The 13,794-nt window shown below is 40.4% G+C and overlaps 1 pseudogene; it reads left to right on the top strand.

Annotated features, from left to right (window-relative positions):
- Nucleotides 1-5,764: 5,764 nt before the first annotated feature.
- Nucleotides 5,765-11,810, top strand: LOC116540598 (annotated as a pseudogene).
- Nucleotides 11,811-13,794: the final 1,984 nt, after the last annotated feature.

Below are 13,794 nucleotides of genomic sequence, written 5' to 3'. Positions count from 1 at the left end.
TTCATTAGAACTTAGTAATTTCAAAGGATCAGTTAATCAACAGAGCGGTCTCTGGAGTTATCATTTGTGCTTTTTACCAATATTATGCCAGCATTGTATCGGCAACTGTGTGAAGAGTATACATTGTGCTTTTTGAAAACAGAGACTGACAGGAATTATTTTCCTTATAAATAATGCATGAGAAAGAAAACAAAGCCTTTTTCACTATTATTTTTCAAGTACTTTATTCTAATCATTTTGGAACAATTGAACATACATCACCTTGTATCTTTTATGATAATAAAAGCAATACATACTTATTGTAGAAAAACAAAAAGTTTGAAAAACAAGTTAAAAAATCTCATTAAGCAGAGATAATCATCAATACTGTCTTGGCATATTCCCTTTTATTTATATTTGTTTTACATGACTCAGACCACATTGTGCATACAATTTTATCATCTGATTTTAGAAGTTACCATTAGAATAAATTTCTTATTCATGTTATTAAATAAAATTCTACAACCTGATTTTAATGGCTGCATAATAACAAGTTGTATGGAGATTCAACAATTTATGTTAAAATATAAATTGTTAATATCTACTATTATACATTTAGGTTGTTTCTGCACATTCTCTCAAATACAGATTAATCTATTTTGAAATGAACAAAGGGGCAAGGGTCCTTTTTGAGTTGTTCCACAGGAGATGAGAATGGAAATGAATGCTCAAAGACCCTTCATACGTCAAATTGCTGCTGAATTATAGGCAGTAGGTGGTGTTTGTCCAGCCATGTAGATGGAAGGAGGTAATTCAACCTTGTGTATTCTCTCCCTACATTCCTTTTGTGATTGAGGATGATGTGCTAACCATTTTTGTGCATAAAACTATTGCTTTAGAATAGTGTCAAAGAAATGGTATGCATAATACTATTTATTTAGAGTCAAAAAAAATTGAATTATTAGGTCAAGAAAAGTCCTATGGTCCTTAATACACATTGCAAATTGTTTAACTGAAGATGGCTAAAAAAATTACTTTTCAAATTAGAAAGCAGGTGATCTCTCTCAGCTGTCATGCATTATCTGAAAATAATGACAATAACCTGTTTGTTTGCTATATTTAAAAAACAATATATTTGCTATATTAAACAGTTAAGTGCCTTCTATAGCCAATCACTTCATTAGACATTGGAATTTAATTCATGGTACGAGTCCCTATGAGCTAACTATCTACAAATTTTTTGTAGAAAAGATACAGTCCCGTGTAGTTTTTTAATAGAAAAGAGAGTAGAATTGAAAAAGAAATTGTCAAGAAAAACTTAGAAATATTTGTAATTTTATCTGAAAAGTTCTTACTTTTGACACGCAGTAGAACAGATCCCAGTTTGGGAGAAAAGAGTCACAGATTAGTTACTAATTACTATGGAAACTCAGCTGGTCTTTGAATTTCTTTGGACTTCAAGTTTCCAAATCTGTAAAATAAGACATTAGGTCAGATTTCTAAAATCCGACTTCACTTAAAAATACCATATTGGGTTATATTTTAATGTGGAATTATTCAGACATCATTATGATACAAAAAGCACTGTTATCTCATGCCTGCTAATTAACCAGAAATACAGTCTGGGAGACCTCAATTAGATAAAGGAGACACATGTTTACATATGATGAACATGATATAGTAAGAAAATGATATTGACTCACCCAGAAATAGCAGGGATATTACTATGCCCATCTTACAGTTTATTTTTACATTTTAAGGATTAGACTCTCCTTTTATCTGGAGTCCAAATAATCACCCAGTTGACCATGCCTGGGCACTATGATATTTATAGAATCTGAAGATAAAATATTCCAACACAAACCCCTTAAAAATGGTTTTTGCTGAATAAGTTGATTGATTACATAAGCTATCCATACGAATAATTAAAATCTATGAAGACAGGAGAAAACAAACATCATTTAGTAAATTCTACAACTTTTTATATTAACATTTCCAATCAAGTCAGCACATTTCTTTGTTATGAAATGAATTTAGGATCTACTACTTCAAAAAAGACAGAATGTTCCCTTTTCCCTGATATTTTAATACTGAATTCAATTTGTCATAATCACTGGCTTGAAAAATATCACCTTCACTTGACTCGTAATGTTTTCCTCAGAATCAATCATACACAAAAGTTCTAAAGTAATGTTGAATTCTTCACTTTTAGCAATATGTAAGAATTACATCATCCTTCCCCCGCAGAAGCTTTTTTGCAGCTAGTAAAATAGCTGAAATAGAAGAAACAGGACAGTATTAAAACCTAACTTTGAGAGTGTTATGTAAATGAGCACAAAAATAAGATTAGAGACCAAAAAGACCTCAGACTTTTCAGTTTCATAACCACATCAATTTTAACATATGTATTGATATATCCAAAGGTGGATATGGAGATCATTTTATTTCTATAACCAGAGAGTGCAGTGCTCTGAATACAGTCTAATTGGCATATTCTAAATTACTGGATTTATTATTTGGATGCTGGATCTCTCTATGGCTCTGGCAATTTTGTATTTATCTCAATTTTAAACAAATCAATTTTCATTTCTAGGTATTATTTTTCTGATTGTGCCATGAGGATAATAAAACGTGGCACTTTTCTACTTTAAAAAATTACTTTTCACAACGACTAAATTCCTTAGTTTATTTTCTGACCAAGTTTTAAATGTAACTTAACTTTAAGAGGGGCCAGATATACTTACACTGTACCTTTGGTTTTACGTTTTAGTGCTATACTAAAAGTCCCAGACTATCTGATATCAAATAGCCAATTACCTAACACATATAAAAGTATTTCTATTAATAGAATTCTGAATGTCTCAGAGCACAGAGGTATCTTGGTAAACAACTACTTACAACTCCTTTTAAAGAAGGGACTTCAGGAGCAAAGAGCATGGGACATGCCCCAGGTGACACAGGGATTTTTGGCTAAAACTAAGCTTCATGTCTACTGACTCACAACCTAGTTCACTTCTCATTGCACTATACTGACTTGCAGGGTTTTTTTTTTTTTTTTTTAACATTAGAAATCCCTATGATGGTATATTTTAAACTTTGACGAAGCCAGTCCATTAGAATCACTTTTTACAGGAAACCAGATACTTTTATTACTATTAACCAAAGATTTTATAGAACAACAGGCCTGGAACAGAAATGTAAGAATAAAAGTTTAAAAGTTAAATGTCTAATAAAACCCCACAAGCACAGGCAACCAAGGCAAAAATGGACAAATGAGATCACATCAAGTTAAGAATATTTTGCACAGCAAGGGAAACAATCAACAAAGTGAAGATACAACCTGCAGAATGGGAGAAAATATTTGCGAACTACCCCTCTGAGGACAAGGGATTAATAATCAGAATAGATAAGGAGCGCAAACAACTATAGGAAAATAATCTCATTATCCAACAAAAAATAGGCAAAATATTTTAGTAAACATTTCTCAAAAGAAGACATACAAATGGCAAACAGGTACATGAAAATGTATTCAACATCATTGATCATCAGAGAAATGCAAATCAGAACTATAATGAGATATCTTCTCACCCCAACTAGAATGGCTTATCCAGAAGACAGGGAACAACAAATGCTGGTGCAGATGTAGAGAAAAGAGAATCCTCATACACTGTTGGTGGGAATGTAAGTTAGTACAACCACTATGGAGAACAGTTTGGAGGTTCCTCAAAAAACTAAAACTAGAGCAACCATATGATCCACCAATTCCACTGCAATTTCATGAACAGTGGGCCAGGAATTATGAGATATTTAGGAAAGCTGCTTACTTGAAACACAATACCAAAAGCAAACATAATAAACAACAAAAAAGGAAAGTTGAACGAAACAGACACACAGCAGGGAACAAAAGAAAACTTCAAAGAAATCTACAAATAATTTCATCAGAGACACCGGACAATATTCACGTATAAATTCAGACAAGGAGGTCATAAAAAGGAGCATTTAGAAACAAAGAATAGTATCTTGGACATTCAAAATAGGAAGGGAGAGGGGGAGAGCCAAGATGGCCAACTAGATACAGCCAGGAAGAGCTTCTCTCACTGAGAGAGACCAGACCATCAAGTAGACCAGCACACTTCAAACAAATCTTCCGAAAGAAGGCGTTGAGAGCGGACCGAGGGAAGAGGCAGACCCCTGGCTGAAAGAAAAGGAAGCTGGGAACCCTGCACAGGGTTGCCAAGAAGCAGTATTTAGTTCCTGGCCCTGAGGAGCTCTTAGGGAAGGGGTGAGTGAAATGGGCATGGAGTATCCCACTCTTACCATGAACCCCTGAGATTCTAGCTGCGGGAGAAGGGTGCAGGCTGGGGTGGGAGTTGTGCCAGGCCAGGACAAGGTAGGCATCTTGGGAGGGAGGAGTCAAGGGGAAGACAAGGAGGAGCCTGGGTGCTCCACTCACCTTCAGAGGGCTTCTGAACCTGGTTGAGAGGGGGCCTTCTTCTTCCTTGCCTCTTTGGTGTTGGTCGGTGGTTGTCCCTCGACAACTGGGCTTTCCTGGCCATCTTCACTACATCAGTGTCTCTCAATTGTCTTCTCAAGGTCACCTGGCATCCCTATATATAACCTTCCCAGGACAGTAACGACCCACATCCCTGAGCCTTGATTGGTCAGCAAGCCACTAAACAGCCAATGATAGGCCTGGGGTGAGGGGCTTAGACATCACAGAATCCCATCAGGAGATTGTCATAGGGGAGTGGAGAGCAGGGGGAGGGACCAGGTATTGGGAAGAGGAGGGGACAAGGGGAGGAATGAAGAGTCTTATGAGGAGGCCAGGCTGGTTGAAACAAAAGGGGGCATTTCTTTAGCACCGCTAAAAAGCTTTCCCAAACTGACCTGGTACCCTCCTCATCTTCTCATGTCAGTTCTGGTGAATCACTTGGCAAGGACAGGGTGTGTCTTCCAAAGCCTTTCTCCACTGCCAACCCATTCAGTGGTAACATTCTGTTTTCTTCGACCTTTCACCATTACCTAATTGTTACATGTCTTACCTACAATCTATTCATGGTAAACTTTATACTAATACATCCTGGCCATATTTAAGTGTCTGTGGAGATGTCAATCATCCAATTCCCACCTACCAATAGTCAACACACACTGAAAACCATTAACTTCTTGGCTTAATGCCAAGAACCTTTTTTATTCCATGTATTTTTTCTAGTGTCCATGAGGCTCTCTGCAGTTTCCTGTTCTCTAGTCTCAAATCACTGCCTTCAGACTATGAAGACTTCAGTGAAGGGCTGTACATGGTGGCTCGTGCTTATAATCCCAGCACTTTGGGAGACTGAGACAGGAGGATGACTTGAGCCAAGGAGTTCAAGACCAGCCTTGGCAACACAGCAAGACCCCATCTCTACAAAAAATAAATTAGTTGGTCATGCTAGTGCATGCCTGTAGTGCTAGCTACTCAAGAGGCTGAGATGGGAGGATCATTTGAACTCAGGAGGTTGAGGCTGCAGTGAGCCATGAACATGCCACTGCACTTTGGCCTAGGTGGCAGAGAAAGACCCTGTGAAAGAAAAGAGAAGAAAGAGAGAGAGAGAGAGAGAGACAGAGAGAAAGAGAGAGAGAGAGAGAGAGAGAGAGAGATTCAAGAAAGAAAAGAAAGAAAGAGAGAGAGAGACTTTCTTGAATAGACTTGCTCTCCTGGGTATCCTATTCTTGTTTCATCTCTGCTTGTCTCAATAGGTATAATACTCAGGCTTCAGGCTTGAGTTTTAATAGTGTTTGGGGGATGAGGCAGATGTATATTTGTGCTGGGTGTTTGCATGCAGAAAATCACAACCTCAAACTGACGAATGCATCCAGGAAGGAGCTTGGCTTAACCAGAGGCATGTACACCTAGCGTGAAAAGCTCTCAAAATGTGCCGTCATCCACTTTTCTTATCTTATTTTACTACTTTCGCTTAACATTTTACTTCCCTTTATGCTCCTGAGGCCTTCTGAAGAAACAGAGTTTACCTTAAGGGGAAACACTCACAGAATTATTTTTCATGAAAGGTTATAACAAGCTTCCAACTTCTTGGAGGAGACACTGTGTGATCAATTTCAGTCCATTCATCTCCCTAGGTACAGGTGCCCTCATTCAAGTTTTTGTCCCTGGAAGAAAGGGATGATAGAGTTAACCACATGCCAAAGTGACTGTGTTAATATCATACAAAATCTGATATAATTAAGGGAAGATTATATTAATATAATATAATTAATATAATATAGTAATATGTCAATATAAGGATAATGATATATAATATAATAAAAAGGTAATCTAGACATGATGTTTCCCAACCCTCAATCTAACAACAGAAGGCAGCTCATTCTCCCTAGGATTAAAGGGGAGCCCAATCAACAACAGTAGGAAGGTTAGCAGCATCAGCAAGGGGGATTAATCCAAAACTCCTTTAACAATTTGTGGCTAAGAGAAATGCTCTTCTTCACCATAGCGCATGAGACGCACCCTCTCCCTAGAGACTCTAGGAGGACCAGAGCAAAAGACAAGGGTGGCCCTGCCACAACAAATGTTCCAGGAAATGGTCTCTGTCCCTTTAGGCCCAAAAATCCTTTCCTCTACCAAAAACACCAGGTGATCCAGCAGTACTGACAAGGACATACTAACACAATAAGCAAAATCAGAGAAATATTCCAATAAGTAATTACAAGTTTTCATGAAACGAATAAAAAAATAGAAAAACTTAGCAAAGAAATAGAAGTTATATTAAATGATGACCAAGTAAAAGCTATAGAAATTAAAAATAAAATAACATAAATAAAAACCTTGCTGGATAGACTTAATAGTAGAGTGGAGATAACAGAATATAGAATCAGTGAACTTACGAACAGATCGATTGTATTTCCTCCATCTAAATAATAGAGAGAAAATAAGCTGAAAAAAATTAACAGACCCTTAGGGAAAACAACGAAAGATCCAATATTTCTATCACAAGAATTCCAGAAGAAGAGAAAAAGTGGGGCTAAAATAATAACCAAAGAAATATTGGGTGAAAACTCAAAAGTGACAGAAGACATAAACCTACAGATTCAAAAACCTATGGAGAGCTCCAACAGGATAAAACTAAAAAAAAAATCATGCCAATACATATCATAAAACTCAAAGAAATGCATGCCAATACACAACATAAATAGGCCGTTCTGAAAGAAACGTGAGGGAATAATTAGTGATAGTATATGTATATTAGTCAGCTCTCACACTGCTATTAAAAAAACTGAGACTGGGTAATTTATGAAGAAAAGAGGTTTAATTGACCCGCAGTTCTGTAGGCTGCACAGAAAGCATGGCTAGGAGGCCTCAGGAAACTTACACTCATGGTGGAAGGTGGAGGGGAAATAAGCATGTCTTACCATGGTTGGAGCAGGAGAGATAAAGTGAAGGGAAAGGGCTCCACAGTTTTGAACAATGAGATCACATGAGAAGTCACTCATTATTACAAGAACAGCAAAGGTCAAATCCACCCCCATGATTCAATCACCTTTCACTAGGTCCCTCCCCTAACATTGGGAATTACAGTTCCACTTGAGATTTGGGTGGGGACACAGACCCAAACCATATCATTCTTCTCCTGGTCCCTCCAAAATCTTATATCCTTCTCACATTTCAAAACACAATCATGCATTCCCAACAGCCCCCCAAAGTCTTAACTCATTCCATCATTAACTCAAAAGCCCAAGTCCAAAATCTTATCGGAGACAAGGCAAGTCCCTTCTGTCTATGAACTTGTAAAATCAAAAACAAGTTAGTTACTTTCAAGATACAATGAGAGTACAGGCATTGGGTAAATTCTCCCATTGCCAAAGGGAGAAATTGGCCAAAACAAAGGTGCTACAGGCCCCTTGCAAGTCCAAAACCCAAAAGGGTAGTTATTAAACCATAAAGATCCAAAATAATCTGTTTTGACTCCATGTCTCACATTCAGGCCACACTAATGCAAGGAATGGGCTCCCAAGGCTTTGGGAAGCTCCACCCTTGTGGTTCTGCAGAGCTCAGCTCCCATGGCTGCTCTCAAGAACTGGCATTAGTGCCTGAGGCTTTTCCAGGTGCATGGTGCAAGCTGTTGGTGGATCTACAATTCTGGGATCTGGAGGATGGTATCTCTCTTCTCACAACTCCACTAAGCAGTGGCCCAGTTGGGACTCTGTGCAGAAGCTCCAACCCCACATCTCCCCTTCACACTGCCCTAGTAGAGGTTCTTCGTGAGGTTCTGCCTCTGCAGGAGACTTCTGCTTTGACATCCAGGTGTTTCCATACATCCTCTGAAATGTAGATAGAGGCTCCCAAACCTCAATCCTTGCCTTCTGTGCACCCACAGGCCCACATGGAAGCTGGCAACATAGGGAATTAAAATTCAGCATGAGATTTTGGTGGGGACACAAAGCCAAATCATATCAGATAGATAGATATGAAATGAAACAAATGAAAAGCATGATGGTTATTACTTCCAGGAAAAAACTGAAGTGCTATAAGAAAGGAAACATAATCATTATATATTATGTGGCATAACTGTGAGTAATATTTACATAGCCATAATAATATAAATACAATGTAAATTCTAAGTAGAAAGTCTTAGGGCTAGATACCAGTCTTCTAAGCATAGGGCTTCTGGGCTGTGCAGGTTCTTGGCATTTTGCATTAGGATTTTTTGTCTTTTTTCTTCATTCTTCTGTTTCCTGAACATTTCCAAGTGAGTCCCTTTTGAAAAACTCCAATGTTTCTTGGATGAACTGAAAGAAAAGTGGAGATGGCAGGAAGTTAGGGGAAAATAAGTCATGAGCAAAAGAAACTACGACAATGTAGGTATCTGATGACCAAAAAATGTCCCAGTATGGAGTGCAAAGACACTTAAAAATTTCCCTAAAGTTTTCCATTTTAACCATTAAGATTGGGAAAGTTACCACTTTTTCTCATGCCATGTACACAACTAAGACTCTCTTGGATTGCTTGTTTTTCCCCCTCTAAAAATTCAACTCTTACTGGAAGAAGCTCATCTAGGAGTCAAGTTCTTGGTTCAAATTTTGATTTTGCTACTAATTTTCTCTATGACCTTGAACACGTCACTCTTTCTGGAATCCAGTTTCCCCAACTGCAAATTGAGAATAAAAATGTCTGTCTTGCTTTCTTCACAAAGGCACTCGTGCATTCATTCAGTGCCTATATATATTTGCTAGCTATTCTCCATGGTAGCCTCTAAAACTGTTGCCAAGTATCCAAGAGTAAACAAGGTACAATCTCTGCCTTAAGAAAGTTCGCTGAAGAGGCCAGGTGCAGTGGCTGATGCCTGTAATTCCAGCACTTTGGGAGGCTGAGGAAGGCAGATCACTTCCAGTCAGGAATTTGAGACTAGCTTGGCCAACATGGTGAAACCCCATCTCTACAAAAATATAAAAATTGGTCGGGCTTGGTGGCATGCTACTCAGGAGGCTGAGGTAGGAGAATCACTTGAACCAGGGAGGTGGAGGTAGCAGTGAGCCAAGATCATGCCACTGCACTCCAGCCTGGGCAACAGAGCAAGGCCTTGTATCAAAAGAAAAAAAAAGAAAAGAAAAGAAAGTTCAATGTAGAGATATATAACATGAGAATGACAATACTGTAACATATACATGTCCAGGAGCTAGGTAAGTCCAAAGAAAGGCACCTCACCCAACTTGGGAATAGTTCAGGCCCGGGTGTTAAGGATCCAATAAAGATCTGAACTATAAGCTTCTAGAAGGCAAGTACTGTGTCTTTTTAATCAAAATTATGACTATTTTCATTCTAGATGCTCATTGAACAGGCATTAAAATACCATAAATCATCAAAGATACATAAGTGTATATCCAAGAAGAAATTGGACATGAATTGACATCTAGTTTTATTTCAAGAAAACACATTGCTTATGCTTCATGGCTTCTCTCAAAAGGAGTAGTATGTTTTCCTTGTCCGTTTGTCTTGCTATAAAGGAATACCTGAGACTGAGTAATTTATAAAGAAAAGAGATTTATTTGGCTCACAGTTCTGCAGGCTGTACAAGAAACATGGTGCCAGCATCTGTGTCTGGTGAGGGCCTCAGAATTCTTCCAATCATGATAGGAGGATAAAGGAAGCCAGTATGTGCAGATCACATGGTGAGAGAGGAAGCAAGAAGAGAAAAAGGGCCAGGCACGGTGGTTCATGCCTGTGATCCCAACACTTTGGGAGGCCAAGGCAGGTGGACCATTTGAGTTCAGGAATTCAAGACCAGCCTGGCCAAAATGGTGAAACCTCATCTCTACAAAATACAAAAATTAGCCAGGTGTAGTGGTGGGCACCTGTAATCCCAGCTACTCAGGAGGCTGAGGCAGGAGAATCATTTGAACCTGGGAGGCAGAGGTTGCAATGAGCCAAGATCACGCCACTGCACTCTAGCCTGGGCGACAGAGTAAGACTCTGTCTCAAAAAAAAAAAAAAAAAAAAAAAAAAAGAGAGAGAGAGAGAGAGAAAGGAAGAGGTGCCAGTCTCTTTTTAATATCCAGTGCAATACCTGGAGGATGGTACCAAGACATTCATGAGGGATCCATCTTCCATGACCCAAACACCTCCCATTAGGCTCCACCTCCACCATAGGGGATCAAATTTCAACATAAGCGTTGGAGGGTCAAATAGCCAAACTACAGTACATGTTAACACTCTTCCTTGAAACTAGATTTTGTAAGTATCCCTGCCAATGTTTCACAGTGGGTATTGCTACAAAATAGGGCTCCTTTTGCCACAAGAGCTTGACCAACTTTAACAAAAATCTGGCCTACTCTAAGAAAATATGTTTGGCCACATTCTGCAGTTTTGATTTTGAGTGTGAGACCATTAATGTTTTGTTACCCAAACAAGGCTTCAGCTAAGTGAATGGTGCAAATTAAACAGTGGCAGAGCCCAGAGCATCCCAACCCCATACCTACCGGGCTGTCCCTTACCATCCTGCCAGTCACTCCTGCCAGCCATAAGCTCCATGCAATTCAACAAGGGGTCCTTGTACAGCTCTTGGCCAAGGTCAAGAACTAGCTCCTGTCCAAATACAACCCTCAGGAGGCTGGGCTCCCCAGCTGGATTGAGGGATTCATGGGCCTCTCTATTGACCCCAACTTCCAGAAGAATCTGAAGGACGGGTTTATCTCATGCACACTCATGAACAAGCTCTAACAGCCTCAGTCCCCAAGATCAACCACTCCATCCAGAACTGGCACCAGCTAGAAAACCTCTCCAACTTCACCAAGACCATGGTTAGCTATGGCATAAACCCTGTGGACCTGTTTAAGGCCAACAACCTGTTTGAGAGTGTGAACATGACACATATGCAGGTGTCTATTTTAGCCCTGGCAGGGAAGGCCACGATGAAGGGGCTACAGAATGGTGTGGACATTAGCATCAAATACTCGGAGAAGCAAGAGCAGAACCTGGACGATGCCACCATGAAGGCTGACCAGTACATCACTGGGATGCAGACAGGTACCAACAAATGTGCGAGCCAGTCCAGCATGACAGCTTACAGCATGAAGGGGCTTCTCTATGACCCCAAGAACCATATATCCCTCCCATGGACCAACTGACCATCAGTCTCCAGATGGGCACAAACAAGTGTGCCAGCCAGGTGGGCATGACAGCTCCTGGGACCTGGAGGCACATCTATGACAACAAGTTAGGAACCGACAAGTGTGACAACTCCATGTCCCTGCAGATGGGCTACACACAGGGTGCCAACCAGAGCAGCCAGGTCTTTGGCCTGGGTCAACAGATATATGATCCCAAGTACTGCCTATGAGGCTCACTGGCTACTTCCCAGGCCCAAGGGAGGCCCCCTGTAATCTCCCCTCCTACCAGAAGGAGGCCAGCTACTGAGGCTCCCAAGCATTCTGTCTCCCCACATCATCACTCTGTCTGGGTTTGGGGGTTTTTCTGTGTTTTTATCTCTTTTTTTAATGTGTTCAGTGCTGCTAACTGAGGGTCTATGGGCATCTGCATGGGATTACACAGCAAGTTTTTTTCCCCCTCCTGTCTTGGTTCCTTTACAGGACTAAGCCACCTGGGTTCGGGGGAAGGGGTCAAGGCCATACCTGGATGCTTATGGAGTTGGAGTCCCTGGAAGAGACATCCAGGTTGTGAGCCAAGCTGTGTGGGGAAAAGAGACCTGGGCAGGGAGAGAAACAGGCCCTAACATGTTTCTGGTTGCCTCTCCTCTTCCCATTTATTGGCTGATCAGTTTGTGGTTTCTGTACCCACAGAAGTTTCAAGAAGTTTTCATGAAAGGAATTTTTTTTTCCAGGAAATGGGGGAGAAATGGGTTCTCTGGGAGAGGGCCAGGCCATAGTCCTAAAATATTTTAGGCTCGTGAGGGACTGGGTTTTCCTAGGACCCTCAGACCAACAACCCTGACCCTGTCCAGGGGCCTGGTAGGGAAACCGAAGCCCACACAAGACATGGAGTTCTGAGTCGTTGGGGCTAAGCCTTACTCACTCCCCATGCTCACTCCCCTACTGTGGCCCTCAATAGGCTTTAAGGAGCCCCCAGCTCTCCTTTTCCCCTTCCAGTCCTGACCAACGGTACTGCCCATCTCCCCTACCACATGCCCCGTGAAGTACTGCACAGGGACCTTCACCTGGGGAATCTGCACCATGAAATACTGTGAAACATTGACTATGGACCAAACACAATAAAAATGTCTGCTTTTAGGAAGAAAAAAACAGTGGCTACTCCTTCTATTCTATTATCCTTGCTTCTTGCCTTTTTTGTCTCTGAAGATTAGTATTTTTACAAGAGGGATTATAGTGGCAACCTCTGCACTCAGAGATGAAGTAGTTGCCAAGTAGAGGATGCTAGGCATGGTGGCTCATGTCTGTAATGCAAACACTTTAGGAGGCTGAGAAGGAAGGATTACTTGAGTCCCGGAGTTAGAGATCAGCCTGGGCAGCATAGTGAGACCACATCTCAACAAAAATATAAATAAAAATAATAGCCAGGCATGGTAGTACATGCCTGTTGTCTCAGCTACTCTGGAGGCTGCAACAGGAGGATCATTTGAGTCCAGGAATTCAAAGCTGCAGTGAGCTGTGATCATGCCACTGCACTCCAGCCTGAGTGACAGAACAAGACTCTATGTCTAAAAGAAAAAAGAAAAGACATAGTTGCCAGATAGAAAGATAAGAAGGCACTTCAAGGCAACCTTACATATTGTCTCTGCTTCATTTCCAAACTGAGAGCCTTATTGAAAGCCCATTCCTGAAAGATATTTAGAAACAAATACCCTTGATTTCCTTTGAATGCCTTTGTAAGTAGTTCTCTCTTGATACTAGGTGCAGGTATCTTATATAGAGGTGTCAAGATACACTCAATTTACCCCTTTAATCTTCCTTGTCCACCTTGATAGAAGTCAGCTATCCACCCTTTGAACCCCTCAGGAAAGAAATGCCACCAGCTGGCAGGCAGGGAAGCAGAATCACCCCTAACTTAGAGGAGTATTTTCTCTAGTTGTTGGTCAGAAAAAGCAGGCTGATCTGTACTTCTAGCATTTTTCTCTGGAAAGAGCAAGATGTGTTGAACGCAATAGTTTTTATAGCCCCTTTGTAGGAAATACTACCATTTTCAGTAAAGGTAGACTTCTCAAGATATAACACAAGTTATCTTACATTAACTGAGGGTTCATATAGTTCAAGTTGCTCATTTGACAGATGGGGAAACCGAGGACCAAAGCATAGAATGGTTTTACCTAAAGTAACCCACTGAGTAAGCAGCTGATGTGAAACTGGATC

This window comes from Sapajus apella, unplaced genomic scaffold (assembly GCF_009761245.1).
Source record: "Sapajus apella isolate SASKATOON/1434 unplaced genomic scaffold, GSC_monkey_1.0 scaffold142, whole genome shotgun sequence".
Classification (NCBI taxonomy): Eukaryota; Metazoa; Chordata; class Mammalia; order Primates; family Cebidae; genus Sapajus; species Sapajus apella.
The sequence above is the reverse complement of the archived record's forward strand: the minus strand, read 5'-3'. Positions and strand labels throughout refer to the sequence as shown.